We start from the raw sequence: 26,279 nt of genomic DNA, 5'->3' as shown, positions 1-26,279 counted from the left end.
ATTCATGGGATGTGGCAAGCATTTATTGCCCTTGTTCAGAGAGCATTTAAGAGTCAACTACATTGCTGTAGGTCTGGAGTCACATGTAGGTGAGGATGGCAAATTTCCTTCTGGATCAGATGGGCCATCGCAACAATCAGTTTCATCATTGGACTTCTTTTCTTAATTCCAGGTTTTTTTTTCATTGAGCTTAAATTCCACTATCTGCCATGGCAGGATACAAACCCCGGTCCCTAAAGCGGTACCCCGGGTTGCTGGTTTACTAGTCTAGCGACAATACCACTGTGCCATTGCCTACCCTGTAGTCTGAGGGGGTTGGGGGGAAGGTTAGAGGTCTTGCATGGTCTGGGTTATCATATCAATATAACCATTTCACAGTAAGGTGACTCTCCAGCTATGCCCACCAGCAATCTCCGTTTTTAAAAATTCTCTTTCTAATTCAAAGTGACCCATTTCCTTGGATTAACTTCATAAATTCCTTTCATAATGAATAAAACTTCAGTTTAGACCACTTAATATCCTTCCCTAAACCTCCGCCCATTACTTAAATTTGAGATTCTCTGAACCATTTTGCTGCCCTCTTTAAAACAGTCCTCAATTCCCCTCCCCCTCCCAATTTAAAAACTCCCAGGTTATCAGAACTGCACCTTCTATAATAATACATTTCATTTGAACTGCAATTAAAATCCTTGACTCCTGGGATTCTGCCAACAGAAAATGATACTTCTTGGAGGGTAAGTTTCAGTGAATTTATTCCAAGCTCCTTTGCTGGGTTGGTAAACCTCTTAGTCATTTTTTTGAGGAATCCAGCAGGTTGTGTAATTCTGAGCAAGCATCTGCCCAGTGGACTGATTAATAGTTTGAATATGGTATGCTCTGGGTCCCTTCAAAGGAGTAGTGTGTGATTCTCCAAGGGGCAGTTCCATATTACTTTACATACATACCATAAGAAGCAAACACTTCCATGCAAGGAGGGAAAAACAAGCCAGTGGGAGTGCTGGCACCTGCTGGGATTCCAAGCAGTCCCGCCATTCCGAGGAGCCCAGGTGAGACCAGGGTTGGAGATCTCAGTGAGGCAGGGGAGGGGGGTGGGGGCCGGGGGGGTGGGGGTGGGGGGGGGGTGCGGGGGGGGTGTGCGGGGGGAAGTGTGATAGTGGGGGAAGCACTGGTGGTGGTTGCCTCTCATGGGCCAGGGAGCCTTGCAAAGGGAGTGTCGCCCTCCCCTTGTCCCACACCAACCCAATCAGCTAAAGTTGCCAGGCATCTCGCATAACAGGGACCTCCCCGTCGTCATGGGTAAACTACTGTTGGGGGCAGGATGAGGTTCTAATTGGCCACTTAAGGGCCTCAAGCATGGGTGGGCCACCCAGCACCTCCTGCAAATCCTGTAAAATTTCAGTCAGGTCGGACTTGGGGAGGTGGACAGCAGGAAGGCCACCCATTGAATTTTACATGCCCCCGGCCTGCAAACCCGCTGGTGAGGGAACATAAAATCCAGCCCGGTATGTTGAAGGATACAGTCATTCTCTATCCTGTCACTATTATCTTCATGTTGCCCTTTCTGCTTGTCTCTTCTTTTTCTCTTCTATTCTTTCTCCTGTCTCCTGCTTCTTTCTCTCTTTGATTTTTTTCTTCTTTCAGATGAGTGATATGGCAAGGTGTGGTGGAGTGGCATGCAGACTCACCAATGGCTGGAAACTGCTTCTAGAGCGGACATTGCATAAAAATATGGCTCTCAGCAAGACTCTTCTCAACCCCTCAACCCCAACTACTCAACATCTGTACCCTTCCTTCCCCATTGTTATTCTGTCACTACCACATTCTTAAATTTATATCTACTGTATTATTCCCCTCTACTACTCTTTCACCAAGGGTGGGTTCACTCAAACACTTTCTCTCTACCTATCCTCACCTCTTTGCCTCAGAGGCTTTGTTTGCTTTCAAAATTAAACCATTAAAACACAAAAATCAAATTAGAATGAACTTTTTTAGCCTGTTAATGTATGCAATTCAACAACAAGCAATAAACTTATGTAGCAGCTATAACGTATTAAAATGCCCCCAGCAACAGGAACGCAGCTGAAGGGTTTCCATCTGCAACTGATTCAGTAGGTGTTGACTCTCTAGAATCCTATAAGAGGGAGTTGATTGATACCTGATCACATTGTATAGAAGTAAATGCCTTGACAGGTAACACTTGGCCAATGTGATCTCCATGGACTGGTTCTATATGCTTTGAGGGGGTGGAGTGGAGTTATCCTGGGTATTTTTTTCCTTTATTAGCCCTGGGTTTTTCTGTTTTATTTGCCTCTCCCAGGTAATGACATGGCTGTGGGAGGGGAGGAAAGGTGTAATGGGGAATATCCAGTCATGATGCTTCAGGCATCACGAATGTGGCACAGGCTTGATAGACCAGCTAGCCCTTTCTTACCCAACATTTTCATGTGTTCGTAAGTAACCAATATTTTGCCCAATTGGCCATTCGTCATGTGCAGGTTTGGACAGTACGTATCAGCAGTACTATGGGTGGGGCATCACAATGTTGTCTAATGTGCAAACATAGTGGTTCTCAGGAACGAACCTGGGACCACCTTGTCAGTGTGGGTCATTAGGCCACTGGAATAGTTACAAACCACTGCAAAGGTAGGAGGACAGAGAATTCTAAGGTCCAGGCCCAAACTGGATGATATATGGTGAATGAAAGCCTGCAGCTGGCTAATAGAACAGTAATAAAAGTTTACTGGCATTGAGGAGCTGTAAAATCTAAAACAAACATAGTTCTGCTTTTCTAAGTGGAGCGTTCCGAATGGGATAATCCTCATTAAAGACAGATACTCCTTTCTATTTAGTGCAGGATCAGTGCCAGGGAGGGGGCACAGGATCCAAGCTTATTTATGATTAATGTGTGACAGTAAAGCTTGGGATGGATTACGTACTGACTGTAGAGATGGGTACAGCAGTGTAAATTCTCATGGCTGGAGATAATATTATTACCTGCTACTAGCCAATAGGCCTTATTGTCCTTCACAATCCACACTTCACAGTTCTGTTCAAGCCGTGAATCATGGCAGAATGCAATGAGAATGTCCTTCTCTGCTCCACATTCTTTAAATCAACTGAAGTACACTGTTGTTTGAATAAATCATTTAGCGTGTTATGTAAAGAGAAAGCCTTCCTCTTCTCTTTCTCATCAACCTCTTAACTGGAAATAATGTTGGAAAATACATTTGGAAAGCCAGCCATTCATAAAAGTCACTTTTCATTACACGCAAGACCTGGGAGGTCTCCAAATTCATTCATGTAGCAGATTTAATTGTTTAATTGAAAAAGGCATGCCAGAGGACTGGTGCATAGCTCAGTAATGCCTATCTTTAAGAAGGGGATAGAATATGACCAGGGAACTATAGATTCGACAACTTAGTATCGGTGGTAAGAAAATATAATGGAATCCCTACAAATGGAGAAAATAGAAAAGTATGTAGAAAACAAAATGTATTAATAAATAGTCAGCATGTATTTTAAAAGGGAAAGCTATGCTTGACCAAACTCATTGGGCTGAATTTTGCCGTTGGTGAGCAGGGAGTGGGGCCCGCTCGCCAACACGCAAAATGACGCAGGATGACGTTGGGGGGAACCCTCAACATCATCCCGCCCAATTTAAATTTTCAGGAAGGCAGGGGCACAGCCAAATCAGCTGTGCACCCGCCGACCTCTCAATGGCCAATTGAGGCCATTGACAGGGTAATTAAAACAATTAAAGGACCTGCCCGTCCAACCTTAAGGCTGGCGGGCAGGCCAGGAGCCCCATTGGGCTTCTGAAAAAACATGAACCCTCACCCACCGGCGGAATGAGGTTTCATGAAGGGTTTAAAAAACTTTAATAAAGTTTTAGTGCAATTTATTAACATGTCCCATCTTGTCTGACATGAGGGGGACATGTTAAGGATTTTTTTATTTTTCTATTTTTAATGTTTGAACAACTTTCAGCGCTCTCCCTGAGGCAGCACTTAGCCTCAGGGAGATGTGTGCTCTTTCATGCGCTGTGTGAAAGAATGCACTCTCGCATTTGGGGAACACCCCCCGCCCGCACAGGAAGCGTGCTTCCCGCCAGACGTCACACTAGGCGGGCCTTAATTGGTCCACCCGCTTAAAATGGCAGTGGGGCCCGCTTCTCCAGCGGGGATCGGTTCCCCGCCCGCCGGAGATTGGGTCGGGCCCACCCACCTGGTGTGCAGAAAATTCTTCCCATTGAATTCTTTGAAGAGGTAACAAAGAATGTAGACAAAGGTAATGTAGTAAATATAATTTATCTAGCTTTTCAAAAGGCCAGTAATAAGGTGCAACATAATACATTAAAGAATAAGAAGTCGGAGAACAAGTAACAGAATTGATAACTATCTGGCTTCAAAACAGAAAACAGAGAATGGAATAAATTTTAGATATTCAGAGTGGTGGGGTAGGAAGTGGGTCAGACAAGTGTTAGTGCTGGGACCACTATGCACCATTTATATTAATTATTGATACTTTGGAATCAAAATCTTGATTTCTAAATTTGTAGATGACACCAACTGAAAGTGGGGGGGGTGGGGGGTGGGGGGAGGGCAATGGGCCGGGGCAGGGGGTAGAATCAATACTGAGGAGGACTGCAACAAATTATAAGAAAACATTAATAATCTTGCACAGTGGGCATATACTTGGCAAATTAATTTCACACCAAAGAAAAAGAAGAAGGTCGCATATTACTTGGAAATAAGCATCTAATGGGATAGTGGAACAAAGGGATTACAAATCCGGATTACAAATACACAGACCACCATAAGTAGCAATGCACGTCAATAAGGCCATGAAGAAGCAAAACCCGCACTATTTCTGGAGGGAATGCATTGAAGTAGAAAATTATGCTAAGCCTGATCCTTGGTTTGACCATACTTGAGGGTACTGTATACAATTCTGGTTGCCATATTTTGAAAAATATATAGAGGCAATGAAGAGAATAAAAAAAGAATTTACAGCAGCACCAGAAATGTAAGGTTACATGTGCCAGGAAAGGGTGAACAGGCTGGGTCTCTTTTCTCTTGAGGGGTGGCCTAATAGAGATCTTGAAAATTATGTCAGAATTTGATAGAGTAGGTCTCGAGTGAGTGTTCCCACTTGTGGGGAAGAGCAAGGATGGAGACCATCAATAAATGCGACTATGAGATAGTCACCAATAAATTAAATAAGGAATTGAGAAGAAACTTCCTTACCCAGAGATTGGTGTGAATGTGGAACTCGCTACCACAAGAGTGGTCAAGGCGAATCATATCGCAGTTGAGGGGAGGCTAGATATGCACATGACAGAGAAGGGAATAAATGGTTATGGTGCTGGAGTTAGATAATGAAGTATGGAAGGAGAGTCAAATGGAGCATAAATACTGGCATATTGGTTTTTTGAATGATCTCTTTCTATGCTATACATGCGATGTAATTTAATGTAATTCGTGGTAACTTCTGCTGTGTTGAGGATTAGAAAAACAAATTACTGTGCAGGTTTCTAAGAGATTCAACTCTGTTTTTATACCTTTTATAAATGCACGTTGTTGCTTTTTAGTTACTTGAACACAGTGTCCCCTTTCTATAACGTTGCAATGCATTGGCCCCAGGGGGTGCAAAGTTACAAGCCCCCAAATTACACTTGACGATTGTCTGAATGCTTCATCTGTTTGAATCAAATTGCTTTGTTTGCTATTTTAAAGAAAGCAAGCATTACAACTGCAAATGTAAACAGACTAATGCCCCTTGCTAATATAGCAGACCCTGATATTTGACTTGAATGCATTAAGCATTTGCAGGATATAATTACTTGGCATAATTTATATTTTAGGTAGTTGTGTTAGCTAGGAGCCTGGGAAAATGAGGCTGTTTCATATGATTCCTCTGTCAATATATTTAATGAAAACAAATTTCATAGTACATTGGAGACTGTGCCTGAGAATAAATTGGTTTGTGCTTTACTCATGTCTTCAGTGAAACATGAAGAATTATCTAGGAAGTTTTGACTTAGTGTTCTGACTCTTTCCATTTGATAGTCTCACTTTACATTGGAAAATAAATGTACAGGCACATTTGAGTAGCACCTTTGATGACTTCAGGACCTTCCACTTGTTTTGTACACAATGAAGTCGTTTTAAAGTGTTGTCACAGTTGCAACATGGGGAAAATGCAGCAGCCAATTTGTCCATAACAAAATATCACAAACAGCAATAACCACATTATCTCTTCTTTTTATTGGTAATTTTGGTTGGAGGAATACTGGCTGAGATACACGGAGGACTTCACTTTGTAAAATAGTGGTGTGTATGTGATCTATCATATGCACCCGAGAGGGTGAATAGGACCTTGATTTAATATCTCATCAGAAAAAAAACAACACATTCAAATGTGCAGCCTCTGACCTAGAGACAAGAACGCTGCCAACCGAGCCAAGCTAAAACACTCAAACACTGAGCAAGTAGATTCTTAAACTGAAGGCGAAAGCACACAAGCAACAGTGACCCAAACAATGAGGCAAAGATAGATAGTGAGCAAGAGTCACTCATTCTGAATACACCTGGACTCAAGTGTGAGAATAAATAGATTCATTTACCCTGAAAACCAAATGCCCTTTTGCACAATCCTTGATTTCTTTCACCCACCATTGGTGCCATGCTTCAGCTGCCTAGACCCTAAGGTGTGGAATTCCCTTCCTAAACCTACATCTCGTATCTCCTTTAAGGTGCTCCTTAAAACCTACCTGTTTGATAAACCTTTGGTCACCTATTCTGATATCTCTGATGTGGTTCCATGTCAAATGTTTCTTGATAACACTACAGTAAAACACCTTGGGTGATTTTACTAAGTTAAAGTTGCTATATCAATACAAGTTGTTGTTGGTGTTGCTCCCAGCACAAGGGCTAACATGCTGAGAAACCATAATTTATGAATGGACTTGTCATGAAGAGATATTAATGTCTATAATGTTATTGGAAATCATTGTTAAATTTGAATTGTAGTAGGGTCTACATGTGTGTGTGTGTGTGTGTGTGTGTGTGTGTCTTAATTGGATTAAAGCCAGCTAGTCTGGGTGCTTTGATCTTTAGTTGTTTGAGATTTTAAGTAGATAAATCTAAGGAGGAGAACATAAAATGTAAATTTGCATTTATTGAATAAAGCATTTAAAAGAATGGGTAAAATCTTGCACGTGGCTGGGAGACGCCAAGCAATGTGTTTATATTACTAATAAAATTGGTGGAATGGAAAGATTATTGTTAGAAGACATTAAATCAATGGGAAATTTACATTCAAAGGAAAAGCTAGGTATAAATAGAAAGGAGTTTGAGTGTGTAAGTCAGAGGCATTTAAGATCTAACCAGCCTGTAAGCTTACAACAGTGTCTGCAAAGGAACCAGGTTGCAAGGAACCTCAATTTGAATTCATAAGGTCAAATGTGCTTTTCCTGGGCTCTTTTAAAATCTATGGGGAAAATTTTTGTCTCGGGGAACAGGGGCGGGGCCCGCCAAACCGTCAAAGACCTGGTAAGGTCATTAATTAACTAATTAAGGCTATTGAGAAAGCTGCCCGTCCAAGCTGAAGGTTGGCGGGCAGGCGAAGAGCCCAGGCGGCCTTCGCATTTTTCATGGAACCTCATCCACGGGCGGGATGAGGTTTCATGAAGGATCTATAAATTAAATACATTTTTTCACTAAAGCTCACTGGCATGTCCCAGCTCATGTGACACTGTCACATGAGGGGACATGTTTTAATTGTTTTTTTCTTTATTAAAATTTTTAAAACTTAAAACTTATCTCTCTGAAGCACCTCCATGCCTCCGGGAGATTCCTGCACTCCCGATTCAGGGAGACCAGCCCCCACCGCCAACAACCCCCTACCCCACCCCCCCACCCCCCCCCCCCCCCCCCCCCCCCCCACCACCCCCCGTCACCCGCACAGGGAGTTCACAGCGCTTCTGGGCACACGTCACGCTGGGGGTGGGGGGGGGCCTTAATTGGAGGGGAAAATTCTCTCCTATGAGTTTTACTGCTGCCTTAACAGGGGTGTAACTGAGATTCAGATTAATTTGGGGATTTGTTTAAAAGTTATTATGGTAGTAATTTGTAGACATGTGTACTCAGCAGGTCTGGCAGCATCTACGGACAGGAGCACAGTTAATGTTTCGAGTCCGAATGAGCCTTCAACAGAACTAAGTAAAAATAGAAGAGGAGTGAAATATAAGCTGGTTTAAGGTGGTGGGGGGGTACAAGAAGAGCTGGATAGAGGGCCAGTGATAGGTGGAAATAACCAAAAGATGTCACAGACAAAAGGACAAAGAGATGTTGAAGGTGGTGATAGTATCTAAAGGTATGTGCTAATTAAGAGTAGAAAGCAGGACAAGCAAGGTACAGATAACCCTAGTGGGGGTGGGGTGGGGGGAAGGGCTCGTAATAGGCTAAAATGTAGAGATTAAACAATGGATGGAAATACACTTAAAAATAATGGAAGTAGGTGGGAAAAGAAAAATCTATATAAATTATTGGAAAAAACAAACAGGATGGGGAAAATCGGAAAGGGGGTGGGGATGAAGGAGAGAGTTTATGATCTAAAATTGTTGAACTCAATATTCAGTCCGGAAGGCTGTAAAGTGCCTAGTCGGAAGATGAGGTGCTGTTCCTCCAGTTTGCGTTGAGCTTCACTGGAACAATGCAGCAAGCCAAGGACAGACATGTGGGCATGAGAGCAGGGTGGAGTGTTGAAATGAGCACTGACAAGGGTGGTGCTGTTGTTGTCTGGCGCACTGACCTCTATCTCGCAGAGGCTGAGCGTCAACTCGCAGACACTTCCTCCTACCTCTCCCTGGTCCATGACCCCACCACTGAACATCAAGCCATTGTTTCCAGGACCATTACTGACCTCATCTCCTCTGCAGATCTTCCTTCCAACCTGATAGTCTCCCAACCTCGGACGGCCTGCTTCTACCTCCTACCCAAAATCCACAAACAGGACTGTCCCGGCAGACCGATCGTGTCAGCCTGTTCCTGCCCCACGGAACTCATTTCTTGCTATCTTGACTCCGTTCTCTCTCCCCTTATCCAGTCCCTTCCCACCTACATCCATGATTCCTCTGACACCCTACATCATATCAACAATTTCCAGTTCCCTGGCCTCCTCTTCACCATGGAAGTCCAATCCCTCTACACCTCCATCCCCCACCGGGTTGGTCTGATGGCTCTCTGCTTCTTCCTCGAACAGAGGCCCGAACAATCCCCATCCACCACTACTCTCCACTGTCTGGCTGAACAATTTCTCCTTAAACTCCTCTCACTTCCTCCAAATAAAAGGTGTGACTATGGGTACCCACATGGGCCCCAGCTATGCCTGTCTCCTTATGGGGTATGTGGAACATTCCTTGTTCCAGTCCTACTCTGGCCCCATTCCACAACTCTCCTCTGGTACATCGATGACTGCTTCAGTGCTGCTTCATGCTCTCGTCTGGACCTGGAAAAATTTATTAATTTTGCTTACAATTTCCACCCCTCCATCATTTTCACATGGTCCATCTCTGACACTTACCTTCCCTTCCTTGATCTCTCTGTCTCAATTTCTGGTGATAGACTGTCCACCAATATCCATTACAAGCCTACCAACTTCCACAGCTACCTCGACTACAGCTCCTCACACCCTGCTTCCTGTAAGGACTCCAACCCATTCTCTCAATTCCTTTGCCTCCGTCGCATCTGTTCTGATGATGCCACTTTCAAAAACAATTCCTCTGACATGTCCTCCTACTTAATCGAGGTTTTCCACCCACAGTAGTTGACAGGGCCCTCAACTGTGTCCGGCCCGTCTCCCGCGCATCCGCCCTCACGCCTTCTCCTCCCTCCCAGAAACATGATAGGGTCCCCCTTGTCCTCACTTATCACCCCACCAGCCTCCGCATTCAAAGGATCATCCTCCGCCATTTCCGCCAACTCCAGCATGATGCCACCACCAAACACATCTTCCCTTCACCCCCCCCCCCACCCCCCCGGCAGCATTCCGCAGGGATCATTCCCTCCGGTACACCCTGGTCCACTCCTCCATCACTCTCTACACCTCAGCCCCCTCCCACGGCACCTTCCCATGCAACCGCAGAAGGTGCAACATCTGCCCCTTTACTTTCCCTCTCCTCACCGTCCAAGGGCCCAAACACTCCTTTCAAGTGAAGCAGCATTTCACTTGCACTTCCCTCAACTTAGTCTACTGCATTTGTTGCTCCCAATACGGTTTCCTCTACATTGGAGAGACCAAACGCAGACTGGGTGACTGCTTTGCAGAACACCTTCGGTCTGTCCGCAAGCATTACCCTGACCTCCCTGTCGCTTGCCATTTCAACACTCCACCCTGCTCTCATGCCCACATGTCCGTCCTTGGCTTGCTGCATTGTTCCAGTGAAGCTCAACGCAAACTGGAGGAACAGCACCTCATCTTCCGACTAGGCACTTTACAGCCTTCTGGACTGAATATTGAGTTCAACAATTTTAGATCATGAACTATCTCCTCCATCCCCACTCCCTTTCCTTTTTGTATTTTCCAATAATTTATATAGATTTTTCTTTTCCCACCTACTTGCATTATTTTTAAGTGTATTTCCATCCATTGTTTTATCTCTACCTTTTAGCCTATTTCGATCCCTTCCCCCCACCCCACCCTCACTAGGGCTATCTGTACCTTGCTCGTCCTACTTTCTACCCTTAATTAGCACATTCCTTTAGATAACATCACCACCTCCAACACCTCTTTGTCCTTTTGTCTGTGACATCTTTTGGTTATTTCCACCTATCACTGGCCCTCTATCCAGCTCTTCTTGTCCCATTTCCCCCCCCCCCACCCCTTAAACCAGCTTATATTTCACCCCTCTTCTCTTTTTACTTACTTCTGTTGAAGGCTCATTTGGACTCAAAAGGTTAACTGTGCTCCTCTCCATAGATGCTGCCAGACCTGCTGAGTTTTTCCAGGTATTTTTGTTTTTGTTTTGGATTTCTAGCATCCACAGTTTTTTGCTTTTATTTATGTGTTTAATTTGTTGTTAAATTAAAAAATGTTTGATTTAGTTTTATATAAAGAACCTTTCGAGGCTTGGTGGTCTTATTCCTGAATTCAGAGCTGCATCTCAAACATACCAATTGAAAATATACGTTACGACAGTTGTTCAAGTTTCCCTCTGGGATTTAAACAACGCAGCCTTTACCAACTGCTGTGTCATAAAAGGACTCCTCTCACAAGCACTAAAGGGGTATACAACTCTTGAAGACCAATGACTTCAGGTTGAACTCGGTGGTCCTACTGCTTTGACTCATGGTTCAACTGCTTTCAGATGGAGATGGTTTAAAGCTATCGACGGATGATTTATCGATTCTTCTGGAGACAACAGCACTGGGTTGAGTTCTTTTTAAAATTTCTATCTGTGGTACCTGGTAGTCCAACTCAACAGACAGGGTTCAAAATTTGCAAGTTGATGGAGAGAGAGAGAAAGTGAGGGAAGGAACCCACTCAGGGTCTTGATCTTTCTGCGTCTCAATTGCTTGTCCAGTTCTGCAGAGAAAATAGGTTCTTAAAACATATGAAGGGTTGCCTTCACACATGACCTTCTCTCTCCAACTGCCCAGTTACATAAATATGGTCAAAGCTACTGTATTCCAGTTACCTTGATTAGATTATGGCTGTGAATTCCTCTCTCAGCCAGGATTCTGGTGTCCAAGTGATTATGCCTAATGGTTTTTCTCCACCCAGTAAATACCTAGGTGATTGTCTGGACGCTCTGTTAAAGGGATAGGAGATGGCTCCCATTCATGTCTTTAAAAGCAATTGTTCCTGGTATGGCGATACAGACAGGTTGACTCCATTTCAATAGTTATGGAATGCAACAGTGATGCAAATATGCAGCTATTTTTGACCATGATCCCAAGTTACTGGAATATGGCTTTAGTATTTTTTTTGAACAAAAACAGTTACGGGTTTCCAGCAGTAGGTTCATAAATCATTTTTTGATATAAAGTATGGTTTCACAACAATAAGCATATACATAATTATAAACACTTAACAACTCAAAAAATTACATGAAGTAACAATGACAAATAGGAAAAGATCCTGTCGTCATTCAGACTGTGCCCACAAAACTGTGATGTCTTGTGTATCTCAATAAAAAATAATCATTGTGGAATGTGGTTAAAAGGAAAATCCATCAGTAGGAAATGATCACAAATCATCAGTGACAATTTTAAAATCACTTTTTTTGACCTCAGGTTGAAAAATACAGCTGAGAATTGTCTTCGCTAAAGCGTATACGTGTCAGGTGGGGAAACAACTCTTTTAAGAGTAACACACAACATGATTGGAGGAAGACACCAAACCTTTTTTGTCGCAGGGTAGTAAATGAAGCACTGATGTACACTCAGCGATTACTCTCTGGCTGAAAAGCATTTTTTGTAAAATGCCAATGTTGGGAGTTTGCTCCAGTCAAAAGCTTTTCCAACTACCCATAAGTGTGAATTCTTTCTCTCTTACATCCCTGTGTTTGCTTCAGCAACACACAATACAGAATCATTATAAGATACTGTACAACAAACAAATACTTGGCATGTTGGTGTGATTTGACCTATAAGAAAAACGTGAAATGATAGGTATTCTCTGGTTGTGCAACCCATTTCCACAGCACTGTGGGTGTAAAATGGGTTGCAGCAGTTTAAGAAGGGGCTCATTTCCACCTTTTCAAGGGCAATTAGGAATAGGCAACAAATCCTAGCTTTGTCAGTGATGACCACATCTCATGATAGAATAAATTTAAAAAATAGTCAGTACAGGGTTAAAGCTTTAGGGCTATCTGTATCACAGCTGATTCACTTCAAGCAAAAACTTTGATTACTAGCCAATGACCAACGTTGCACAGACCATAGGGCTTGTATTAGTCACCAACATCCCAAAAGTGTACTGATTGCAATATGTTGACATCTAACTCCAATGAAAGAGATAGTTTTTTTTCAAATAGGAAGTTTAAATATACATATTAACTGAAGGTCCCATAAAGTGATACGATAAAACACCCTGCAAGGAATGAGGTTATTGCAAGGGATGAGTGTTTCTGCTTGTTATATTGTTGAAATGGTCACAAGAAGGATTGGAATCTTTGTTAGGATTTCAGTTATGTAGCATATTTGTCGAGCTCTGCCAACAAAAATAATCAGGTAACAGTATAATTTTAAACAAAAACAGAATTACCTGGAAAAACTCAGCAGGTCTGGCAGCATCGGCGGAGAAGAAAAGAGTTGACGTTTCGAGTCCTCATGACCCTTCGACAGAACTTGAGTTCGAGTCCAGGAAAGAGCTGAAATATAAGCTGGTTTAAGGTGTGTGTGTGGGGGGCGGAGAGATAGAGAGACAGAGAGGTGGAGGGGGTTGGTGTGGTTGTAGCGACAAACAAGCAGTGATAGAAGCAGAATATCAAAAGATGTCAACAACAATAGTACAATAGAACACATAGGTGTTAAAGATAAAGTTGGTGATATTATCTAAACGAATGTGCTAATTAAGAATGGATGGTAGGGCACTCAAGGTATAGCTCTAGTGGGTTTTTTTTTTTTTATTTTATATAATGGAAATAGGTGGGAAAAGGAAAATCTTTATAATTTATTGGGAAAAAAAAAAAAGAGAAGGGGGAAACAGAAAGGGGGTGGGGATGGGGGAGGGGACTCACGACCTAAAGTTGTTGAATTCAATATTCAGTCCGGAAGGCTGTAAAGTCCCTAGTCGGAAGATGAGGTGTTGTTCCTCCAGTTTGCGTTGGGCTTCACTGGAACAATGCAGCAAGCCAAGGACAGACATGTGGGCAAGAGAGCAGGGTGGAGTGTTAAAATGGCAAGCGACAGGGAGGTTTGGGTCATTCTTGCGGACAGACCGCAGGTGTTCTGCAAAGCGGTCGCCCAGTTTACGTTTGGTCTCTCCAATGTAGAGGAGACCACATTGGGAGCAACGAAATTTTAATTTTAATTTTAGTATAATTTTAATGTTGGCTGCTTTGAATGTTCTGCTTGTTTCATCATCAGCTTAATCATTACCAGATTATAAGGAATTATGAGGTACAAAGCTTCTATCCTCTGCAGTAGTCATTTTAAACAAATGGTGCTGTTGGATGTATGGTACATAATTCCAGCTGACATCTTAATTAAGAGAGACTTAATAGGGTAATAGAGTTGACATCATTTACCGGGAACCAATAGGATATGTTAACGAAAGATGTGACCTTAACTAGCTTTGCTTTGCTGCTGCTGATGAAAGTTATTAACAGGTCCAAACCTCCAATATTAATGGAAATAAGAAGCAAGCTTTCAAATTTTTTATAAAGTAAAAGTGCCTGGTTTATATTTTACAAATATCAAAACCTGCTACTTGAAAGCCAGCTAGGAGTCTACACAGCTTCACAGGACAAATGGCCCAATCTGCAAATATCACCTTGGACAATTCAACAGAAAATTTAGCCAAGAAACACAGGAAAATCCTGGCAGACAGGCTTAGGGCCCAGTTTTTAAAAATTATTCATTCACGGGATGTGGGCTTCGCTGGCTGGGCCAACAATTATTGCCCATTCCCAGCTGCACTTGAGAAGGTGGTGGTGAGCTGCCTTCTTGAACCGCGGCAGTCCATGTGGTGTAGGTACACCCACAGTGCTGTTAATAAGGGAGTTCCTAAGGTGTCAAGCTTCTTGAGTGTTGTGGGAGCTGCACTCATCCAGGCAAGTGGTGAGTATTCCATCACATTCCTGACTTGTGCCTTGTAGAGGGTGGACAGGCTTTGGGAGTCAAGAGGTGCATCACTTGTCACACAATTCCTAGTCTCCGGCCTGCTCTTGTAGCCACAGTATTTATATGGCTAGTCCAGTTCAGTTTCTGGTCAATGGTAACCCACAGGTTGTTGATAGTACAGGATTCAGTGATGGTAACACCATTGAACAACAAGGGGTGATGGTTGGATTCTCTCTTGTTGGAGATGGTCATTACCTGACATTTGTGTGGCATAAATGTTACTTGCCACTTGTCAGCCCAAGCCTGGATATTGCCCAGGTCTTGTTGCATTTGGACATGGACTGCTTCAGCATCTGAGGAGTCACGAATGGTGATTAACATTGTGCAATCATCAGTGAAATTTCCCACTTCTGACCTTATGATGGAAGGAAGGTCATTGACGAAGCAGCTGAAGATGGTTGGGCCGAGGACACTACCCGGAGGAACTCCCTTGATGTCAAGGGCAGTCACTCTCATCTCACCTCGGGAGCTCAGCTTGTTTGTCCATTTTTGAACCAAGGCTGTAAAGAGGTCAGGAGCTGAGTGGCCCTGATGGAACTCAAATTGGGTGACAATGAGCAGGTTATTGCTAAGCAAATGCCACTTGATTGCATTGTTGATGACCCCTTCTATTACTTTACTGATGATCGAGAGTACACTGATGGGGCGGTAATAGGCCGGGTTGGATTTGTCCTGCTTTTGTGTACAGACGTACCTGGGCTATTTTCTACATTGCTGGATAGATGCCAGTGTTGTAGCTGTACTATAACAGCTTGGCTTGGGGTGCGGCAAGTTCTGAAGCACAAATCTTCAGTACTATTGCCGGAATATTGTCAGGGCCCATAGCCTTTGTAGTATCCAGTGCCTTCAGCCGTTTCTTGATATCACATGGAGGCCCACATGGATCATCCACTCAGCACATCTGGCTGAAGATTGTAGCAAATGCTACAATTCAGCCTTATCTTTTGCACTGCTGTGCTGGGCTCCTCCATCATTGAAGATGGGGCTATTTGTGAAGCCTCCCCTCCAGTGAGTTGTTTAATTGTCCACCACCACGCGTAACTGGGTGTGGCAGGACTGCAGAGCTTAAACCTGATCTGTTGGTTAAGGGATCGCTTAACTCTGTCTACCACTTTCTGCTTATGCTGTTTGGCATGCAAGTAGTCCTGTGCTATAGCTTCACCAGGTTGACATCTCAATTTTAGATGCTGCTCCTGGCATGCCCTCCTGCACGATTCATTGAACCACAGTTGATCACCAGGCTTGATGGTAATGGTAGAGTGGGGGAGATGCCAGGCCATGAACACAGGTTGTGTTCAAGTACAATTCTGCTGCCCACAGCACTTCACGGAGGCTCAGTCTTGAGAGCTAGATCTGTTCAAAATCTATCCCATTTAGCACAGTGGTCGTCCCACACAACACGATGGAGGGTATCCTCAATATGAAGGCGGGTGCTCGTCTCCACAACCACTGTGTGGTGGTCACTCCTACCGATACTGTCATGGACAGATGCATCTGTGACAGTTATGTTGGTGAGGATTAGGTCAAATGTGTTTTTCCCTCACCAACCTGACTGTCACAGATGCCACAGACCCAGTCTAGCAGCTATGTCATTTAGGACTCGGCCAGCTCGTCAGTAGTGGTGCTACCGAGCCACTCTTGGTGATGGAGATTGAAGTCCCCCACCCAAGGTACATTCTGTGCCCTTGCCACCCTCAGTGCTTCCTCCAAGTGGTGTTCAACATGAGAAGCACTGATTCAGCAGCTGAGGGAGGGTGCTATGCGGTAAGTAGCAGGAGGTTTCCATGCCCATGTTAGACTTGAAGCCATGAGACTTCATGGGGTCCAGAGACAATGTTGAGGACTCCCAGGGCAATTCCCTCTCGACTGTATACCACTGTGCCACCACCTCTGCAGGGCCTGCCCTGCCATTGAGACAGGACATACCCAGGGATTTTGATGGTGGTGGTGGTGTCTGGGACATTATCTGTCAGGTATGATTCCGTGATGATGACTATGTCAGGCTGTTGCTTGACTAGTCTGTGAGACTAGCTCACCTAATTTTGGCACTAGCCCCCAGGTGTTAGTAAGGAGGACTTTGCAGGGTCAACAGGGCCGAATTGCCATTGTTGTTTCGGTGCCTAGCTGATCTGTCCGGTTTCATTCCTTTTTTGTGACTTTGTAGTGCTTTGTTACAACTAGGTGACTTGCTAGGCCATTTCAGAGTAAACCACGTTGCTGGAATCACGTGTAGGCCGGACCAGGTAAGGACGATAGATTTCTCTTTCCTTTCCTGAAGGACATTCGTGAACAAGGTGGGTTTTTACAACAATCGACAATGGTTCCATCCAGTCCAGTAGACTTTTAATTCCACCATCTGCCATGGTGGGATTCGAACCCGGGCCCCCAGTGCATTATCCTGGGGTCACTGGATTACTAGTCCAGCGACAATACCATTATGCCATCACTTCATCGCCTCCCCTACATTTGGGAGTGTTGGTTGGTGGTGGGTTGGAATCCCACCTTGTTGGGCAGTCGGAAGCACATGTAAGAATGCAGGGCCTGGACTAAAACCCCTTCTGCCCTTTCAATCAGGGTGGATAACCAGAGAACACAAATATAAATTGATTGACAAAAGAAGAACAGGTAACATGAGAGAAAACTTTTTTATGCACCGAGTGGTTATAATTTGGATTGATTGCCTATTAGGAAGGTGGATACAGATTTTATATTCACCTTTAAAAAGGGAATTGTATAAATACTTGAAGGAGGAAAATAGTTGTGGGGATATGGCAAAAGAGCAGGGGAATGGGACTAACTGGATTGTTCTTGAAAAGAATCAATGCAAACTCAATTGGCCGAATAGCTTCCTTTAATACTCTATGGCCAGAATCTTTGGGTTAGCATGCGCGGGCAGGCCCCGCTCGCTGACGCATAAAATAACGTGCGGTGACGTTGGGCGTGCGACCTGATGTCACTGCGTGTCATTCAGGTCTTCAGTTCGGAGGGCGCACATTGGAGTCAGCTGCGCACCTGCCGAACTGTCAAAGGCCTATTAAGGCCATTTAAGAACTAATTCAAGTAATTAACTGAGCTGCCCGTCCAACCTTAAGGTTGGTGGGCAGGCGAAGAGCCCAGGCGGCCTTCGCATTTATCAGGAAGCCTCATCCACCGGCGGGATGAGGTTTCATGAAGTGTTTATAAATTGAATAAAACTTTTTATTATAGTTCATTGACATGTCCCAGCTCATGTGACATTGTCACATGAAGGGACATGTCTTAAAAATATTTTTTTTTCTTTATTAAAATTTTTGACAGTCAATCTAATCTCTCTGAGGCAGCTCTGTGCCTCAGGGAGATTTCTGCCTTCTTTCACGCACATGCCGATCGCGGGCGGCAAATGGCAGCGCACCCACTCCCACGCAGCCTCCCCGATGGTTCTGAAAGATGCTGGAGCAGATTAAACAGGAAGAAGGGATTTGAATAAATACTTGATAGGGAAAATATTTGTAGGGGTATTGGGAAACAGCAGGGATGTGGGGATAATTTGATAGCTCTTTTTAAGAACCGGCATAGAATGATGGGCTGAATGATCTCCTTCAATGCCATGCTTCTTAGATTTCCACTAGCGCTATAGTTTTTATAGCCATGGAGAAATGGGACCTGCCCGACTCTTTAAATACACAAAACTCAGACCTGGCTTCACAAAAGAGGAGATAAACAAGGGCAGAATTTTCCCGTTGGCAAGCGGGGGCGGGTCCCGCATGTCTGGATGTAAAATGACGCGCGGTGATGTTGGGCGAGCGTCCCTATGTCACCACGCGCCATCGCAATATTGTCCGACTCGCGCCCACCATTAATTAATGGGCTACTTAAGGCACTTGAGGTGCCAATCACCACTGATTCTTCAGCGCCCGTGCAATCTTCAGGTCGGCGCACGGCGCACGACAGGCAGGCGGGTAGGACACATTTGTATTAACCTCATCCACAGGTGGGATAAGAAGGCTCACTGGGGTTGCGAGTGTGCACAGTCCAGTACTTACTTACAAAAGTTTTTGAAATTTGCCTGTGTGAACTGCAGTACTTCAAAACGCATACCTGTTGCTTTTCCTAGACTCTTAACCTTCAGGTCAGCACTCTGCAATGAGTAATCTTTTCTGGGCCTGCAGGTTTCAGGGAGCCTTCCCTTAGCCTGGGAATGGGAGCTGAACTGTCCACTGGAGGCAGCTCCTCTGAGGAGGAAAGGAGGGCTAGAAGGGGGAGGAGGCCAGGAGTGCACATTCAGCTTCCAGGTGAGCCACCTTTGGGGGGACAGGTGCAGGCACAAGGGGCGCAGGGCCAAGAGGTAGACCAAGGTGGATGGGGCCGCACAAGACGCCACTATCCTGCTGCCAGGGTGTACAGGCTGCGAAGCAGCTACCTCAATATGTCTGAGGTGCAGAGCCGAAGGAGGCTCCATCTCTCAAGGGAGACAATCAACCATATCTGTCAGATGATAGGGCCTGAGAACTCTATTAACTGTGTGGGTAGACACCCCATGCCAGTGGCTCTAAAGGTCACAGCTACCCTCAACTTCTATGCCTCTGGCTCCTTCCAGGGGTCAGTGGGTGATTTTTGCAGTGTCTCCCAATTGTCCACACTTGTGTGAAGCTGGTTACAGACGCTCTGTTCAGGCGTGCATTGACCTTCATCAACTACTGCTGGGACCAGACAAGCCAGACACATTGAGCCAGAGGCTTTGCGGCCATTGCTGGCTTCCCCCATGTCCAGGGTGCAATAGATTGTACACATGTGGCCATCAAGGCGTCAGCAGGTGACCCCGGGGCCTTCATCAACAGGAAGGGCTTCCACTCCATGAACTTGCAGATGGTGTGTGATCACAGGATGCTGATTTTACAAATCTGTGCAAGATACCCAGCAGCTCCCACGACACCTACATCCTCAGACACTCCCAGGTTCCTAGGCTCTTCAGTGCTCCAGCCCAGCTTGATGGATGGCTGCTGTGTGACAAGGGCTATTCCCTCAGAAGGTGGCTCATGATGCCTCTCTGCCATCTAAGAACAGAAGCTGAGCAGCGGTACAATAGGAGCCATGCCTCCACAAGGGCTGTGATGGAGAGAACCATTGGTCTTCTCAAGATGTGCTTCCAGTGCCTGGATCGCTCAGGGGGCGCACTCCAGTACCCCCCCAGATTGTGTCTCGGCGATAGTGGTTGCATACTGCTCTCTCCATAATCTTGCGCTGGAAAGGAGGCACGCAGTGGATGATGAAGATGTCGGCGCAGTGGTTGCGACTGCACATGATGATTCCCGCAGTGAGTCCGAGGATGAGCATGCACAGGGAAATGCTGAGGGGGTAGACTCTGACCCAGGCATATTCTACGGAGGCAGGGACACCCAGGAGACTTTAATCCAATGAACCTTCAGCGAGCACGCCACAGATGGACCACCAGGGCAAGCCTGGGCTGTAGGCTCAATACTCGACACCTAATTGCAAAATCTGCCAGGTTAGGAACAGTCACTAAGGGCCTTGTTAATAAAGCTGAATGTCCAACAAAGCGCTCATTACAGTTTTGGAAACCATACACACGCAGAAGAAAAGAGGCACCCTCAGTTACGGTGACATATCTGAATTTATTATGTCAAGCAAACCAACTTATTCCAAAAAAAAAGAGAATAGTGTTACAAAATAAAACAAATCATAAGGACCTCATCTCAGGCCAACACAAAAGCACCAGGGAAAAACCTGTGGTGTGCCTAAGGTGCCTTATGTTTTCGTTTCCGGGTGCTATGTCTTGGTGTTGCCCCAATACTTGGAGTGGCATCTGAGACATCCTGCTGATTCTGCTGTCGCGTTGGCCTCGATGACCTTGACGTTTGTCCTCTGGCCCGTGGAGCCAGTGCTGGCCCTGCCTGGGAGGGAGCTGCCAGCTCCACGGCTGGCATCTCCTCAGTCTTCGCAGCCTCACCGGATGCTACGGTCACTGGCAGAGGGGCAGAGGAGCTGTTGCGCTCATCCGGAGCGCCTTGAGAGGCGCCCACAGAGACACCAGATAGCTGCTGCGCTGATGTGAGGTTGCTTCAGACCTCCCTGCTCACCGTAGATGGATGGGCTGGGAAACCTGATGCCCAAACCATCTCCCACACTGGCACTGACCAGCTGAGGTCAATCCCAATGTGAGGGCTTGCTGGTCAGAGCGCATCCCCAGGAAGCCCTGACGGATCTCCTGGAGGAGCCTCTCCACGAGAGTCGCCACTCTCTCCAGGGAGTATGCATGGCGCTCGGACATGTGGTTCATTGCTTCGGCGATTGTCCACGTAGACTCCTCCACCACAGAAGCCAAGCCAGGCATAGCCTCATGTATCTTCCTCAGATGTTCCCACACAACCGGCCACATTTCCTGCACCTGCTGCATCGCGGACGACTCCAGAGGCTCATCATCAGGTACCGACTGAGCATGTGCCTGGTCCCCTGTAGTCCTCCGACTGCTGGCGCCATGGGCACTCTCTGTCCCTGCCAGCTCCTCCAGCGACTGTGCCCCGGGCTACTAGCCGATGTTTGAATTCCCACCAAGTTGCTCGTATCTGTGCTGGTGCCTGCCTCGCAGAAATGGTGTAACGCTGGTGAGACTGCAGGCCTCTCAGGTGTGAGAGGGGGCCTCTGCTGCTCCTCCTTCTGGCCCTGCTGCGTTGATGCTGAAAGGAAGAACAAGGACAGTGGATCAGTTAACGTGGAGACAATGTCAAAGTGCCCCCGGATCATTATGTGCTTATCCTTCCATAACCAATGGTCAAGCCATGTTGCAAAATTAAATCAATTAACATTCGGCAGTGCTATGGCTATTGGGAGAACAATGCTGACCTCGCTGTTTGGCATAAATACCTGGCCATGGCACCCCAGCCTTAACGACACCTTGGCGCATGGCGCCTCTCCAGATCCAGGGCCTCCTGCTCGAAGCAGCTAAGAATGGCGATCAGCGCCTGGCCGCCACCAGTCCTGACACGCTCTACCACGTTATGAGCATTCTTCTCCTGAAAATGAGAGACGAGCATTGATTAGTGAAAATTGCACATGGACTCTCTACGCGCACTGCCCACCCCATCCAGAGTGGGACATATCAGGGCTCCAGAGTCTCCTCACCCTGCTACTGCCGAACACTCACACAAAGATAAAAACAGAATTACCTGGAAAAACTCAGCAGGTCTGGCAGCATCGGCGGAGAAGAAAAGAGTTGACGTTTCGAGTCCTCATGACCCTTCGACAGGGTCATTGAGGAGGGTGGCAAAGCAGTCATCTGAGAAACGAGGGGCACACTGGCCCCCTGCCCTACCCTCCGGCCAGGCCTGTCCCGCTACGCCTGCTCTGCTGGCCTACCCTCAGAACTGGCCTGCTCACCAGAAGCCCTCTGGTGAGCCCTTCCACTTGTCATTGTTAGCAGCCTTGCAAAAGCTACCAGCGCTTCATATAAACAGGCTGCTGGGTCACCATTGGACACGGTGGACAATGCATTCCTGCCGCCACCTGCCCACTCCTGCTATCCTTAGGAGTCGCGCATTAACCTAGGCGGGCCTTAATTGGCATGCCTGCGGCACGGACCCGATCGCCATGCCCAGTACTGCTCCACCTTCCTGCCAAACAAAAAATTCAGCCCCAAGTTTCTGGAGATAATAAGAAGAGGCTGCAAAGATAGTGTATGCATTGATGTAATCTTTCAAAATTCTCTAGATTCTAGAAAGCTTTCAGTGGATTGAAAAACCGCAAATGTGACAGTGCTATTCCAGAAAGGAAGGAGACAGAAAGCTGGAAACTATAGGTCAATTAGCCTAACATCAGTTATTGGGAAAATGCTGGAATTCATCATTAAGGAAGTAGTAGCAGGACATTTAGAAAATCATAACACAATCAAGCAAAATCAACATGGTTTCATGAAGGGGAAATTGTGTTTGACACATTTATTAGAGGTCTTTAAAAAGCAGGATGGATACAAGAGAACCTTTAGATGTAGTGTATTTTCAAAAGGTGTTGTACAAAATGTTGCTACACAAGGTAAGAGCTCATTGTGTTGGGTGTAATATGCTAACATTGATAGTGGATTGACGAATTAACAGAGAATTGGGATAAATAGGTCATTTTCAGACTGGCAAACTGCAACCAGTGGGTTACCACAAGGATCAGTGCTGGGGCCTCAAATATTTACGATCTGTTTTTTGGATAAAAAGAGAGTGCTTATTGTTACCAAATTTGCTGATGATACAAAGGTGAAAAGCAAATTGTGAGGACACAAGTGTCTGCAAAGGGATATAGATAGGTGAAGTGAGTGGGCCAAAGTTTGGCAGATGGAGTAAATGGGTAGGAAACTTGGGTAGGAAAAGTAAAAAAGCAAAATATTACTTAACTGAAGAGAGGCTGCAGAATGCTATGGTACAGAGGGACCTTGGTGTGCTTATACACGAATCACAAAAAATTAGCATGCAGCCACAGCAAGCAATTAGGGAAGCAAATGGCACATGAACATACAAAATAGGAGCAGAAGTAAGCCATTCGAGCCTGCTCCACCATTCAATAAGATCATGGCTGGTCTGTTTGTGCTTTGAATTCCACATTCCCACATATGCCCTATAACCTTTGATTCCCATGTCTAACAAGAATCTATCTATTTCTGCCTTAAAAATTTCAGTGACCCTGCCTCCACTGCCTTCGGCGGCAGAGAGTCCCAAAATCACACAACCCTCTGAGAAAAAATTTCTCCTCATCTCTGTCCTAAAAGGGCAACCCCTAATTTTAAAATAGTACCCCCTTGTTCTGGACTCACCCACCAGTGGAAATATCCTTTCCACATTCACCTTTTTGTAAATACTGTTCAGAATCTTATATACTTCAATCAAGTCACCACTCACTCTTTTAAGCTCCAGTGGAAACAAGCCCAGTCTGTCTAACCTTTAGAGAACCCGCTCATTCAAGGTATCAATCTAGTAAACCTCCTCTGAACTACCTCCAATACATTTACATCCTACTTTAAAGAGATCAAAACTGCACACAACATTCGGGATGTGGTCTCATCAATGCCCTGTATAACTGAAGCACGTTGGCCTTTATTGCAAGGGGATTGGAGTACAAAAGTAGGGAAGTCTTGCTACAACCGTACAGGACATTGGTGAGACCTCATCTAGAACACTACATACAGTTTTGGTCTCCTTAATTGGAGGCAGTTCAAAGAAGTTCCATGTTTCGTATGTTGGTCGCGTGGCCAATCTTTTCATGAGTAACTCTGGTCTGACTCAAAACAAAAACAGAATTACCTGGAAAAACTCAGCAGGTCTGGCAGCATCGGCGGAGAAGAAAAGAGTTGACGTTTCGAGTCCTCATGACCCTTCGACAGAACTTGAGTTCGAGTCCAGGAAAGAGCTGAAATATAAGCTGGTTTAAGGTGTGTGTGTGGGGGGCGGAGAGATAGAGAGACAGAGAGGTGGAGGGGGTTGGTGTGGTTGTAGCGACAAACAAGCAGTGATAGAAGCAGATCATCAAAAGATGTCAACAACAATAGTACAATAGAACACATAGGTGTTAAAGTTAAAGTTGGTGATATTATCTAAACGAATGTGCTAATTAAGAATGGATGGTAGGGCACTCAAGGTATAGCTCTAGTGGGTTTTTTTTTTTATATAATGGAAATAGGTGGGAAAAGGAAAATCTTTATAATTTATTGGGAAAAAAAAAGAAGGGGGAAACAGAAAGGGGGTGGGGATGGGGGAGGGGACTCACGACCTAAAGTTGTTGAATTCAATATTCAGTCCGGAAGGCTGTAAAGTCCCTAGTCGGAAGATGAGGTGTTGTTCCTCCAGTTTGCGTTGGGCTTCACTGGAACAATGCAGCAAGCCAAGGACAGACATGTGGGCAAGAGAGCAGGGTGGAGTGTTAAAATGGCAAGCGACAGGGAGGTTTGGGTCATTCTTGCGGACAGACCGCAGGTGTTCTGCAAAGCGGTCGCCCAGTTTACGTTTGGTCTCTCCAATGTAGAGGAGACCACATTGGGAGCAACGAATGCAGTAGACTAAGTTGGGGGAAATGCAAGTGAAATGCTGCTTCACTTGAAAGGAGTGTTTGGGTCCTTGGACGGTGAGGAGAGAGGAAGTGAAGGGGCAGGTGTTGCATCTTTTGCGTGGGCAAGGGGTTGTGCCATAGGAGGGGGTTGAGGAGTAGGGGGTGATGGAGGAGTGGACCAGGGTGTCCCGGAGGGAGCGATCCCTACGGAATGCCGATAAGGGGGGTGAAGGGAAGATGTGTTTGGTAGTGGCATCATGCTGGAGTTGGCGGAAATGGCGGAGGATGATCCTTTGAATGCGGAGGCTGGTGGGGTGATAAGTGAGGACAAGGGGGACCCTATCATGTGTCTGGGAGGGAGGAGAAGGAGTGAGGGCGGATGCACGGGAGATGGGCCGGACACGGTTGAGGGCCCTGTCAACGACCGTGGGTGGAAAACCTCGGTTAAGGAAGAAGGAGGACATGTCAGAGGAACTGTTTTTGAATGTAGCATCATCGGAACAGATGCGACGGAGGCGAAGGAACTGAGAGAATGGGATGTTCCTTCGCCTCCGTCGCATCTGTTCCGATGATGCTACATTCAAAAACAGTTCCTCTGACATGTCCTCCTTCTTCCTTAACCGAGGTTTTCCACCCACGGTCGTTGACAGGGCCCTCAACCGTGTCCGGCCCATCTCCCGCGCATCCGCCCTCACTCCTTCTCCTCCCTCCCAGAAACATGATAGGGTCCCCCTTGTCCTCACTTATCACCCCACCAGCCTCCGCATTCAAAGGATCATCCTCCGCCATTTCCGCCAACTCCAGCATGATGCCACTACCAAACACATCTTCCCTTCACCCCCCTTATCGGCATTCCGTAGGGATCGCTCCCTCCGGGACACCCTGGTCCACTCCTCCATCACCCCCTACTCCTCAACCCCCTCCTATGGCACAACCCCTTGCCCACGCAAAAGATGCAACACCTGCCCCTTCACTTCCTCTCTCCTCACCGTCCAAGGACCCAAACACTCCTTTCAAGTGAAGCAGCATTTCACTTGCATTTCCCCCAACTTAGTCTACTGCATTCGTTGCTCCCAATGTGGTCTCCTCTACATTGGAGAGACCAAACGTAAACTGGGCGACCGCTTTGCAGAACACCTGCGGTCTGTCCGCAAGAATGACCCAAACCTCCCTGTCGCTTGCCATTTTAACACTCCACCCTGCTCTCTTGCCCACATGTCTGTCCTTGGCTTGCTGCATTGTTCCAGTGAAGCCCAACGCAAACTGGAGGAACAACACCTCATCTTCCGACTAGGGACTTTACAGCCTTCCGGACTGAATATTGAATTCAACAACTTTAGGTCGTGAGTCCCCTCCCCCATCCCCACCCCCTTTCTGTTTCCCCCTTCTTCTTTTTTTTTCCCAATAAAT

The sequence above is a fragment of the Carcharodon carcharias genome, chromosome 14 (assembly GCF_017639515.1).
Source record: "Carcharodon carcharias isolate sCarCar2 chromosome 14, sCarCar2.pri, whole genome shotgun sequence".
In the NCBI taxonomy this organism is placed as follows: Eukaryota; Metazoa; Chordata; class Chondrichthyes; order Lamniformes; family Lamnidae; genus Carcharodon; species Carcharodon carcharias.
Note: the sequence above shows the minus strand (reverse complement) of the source record.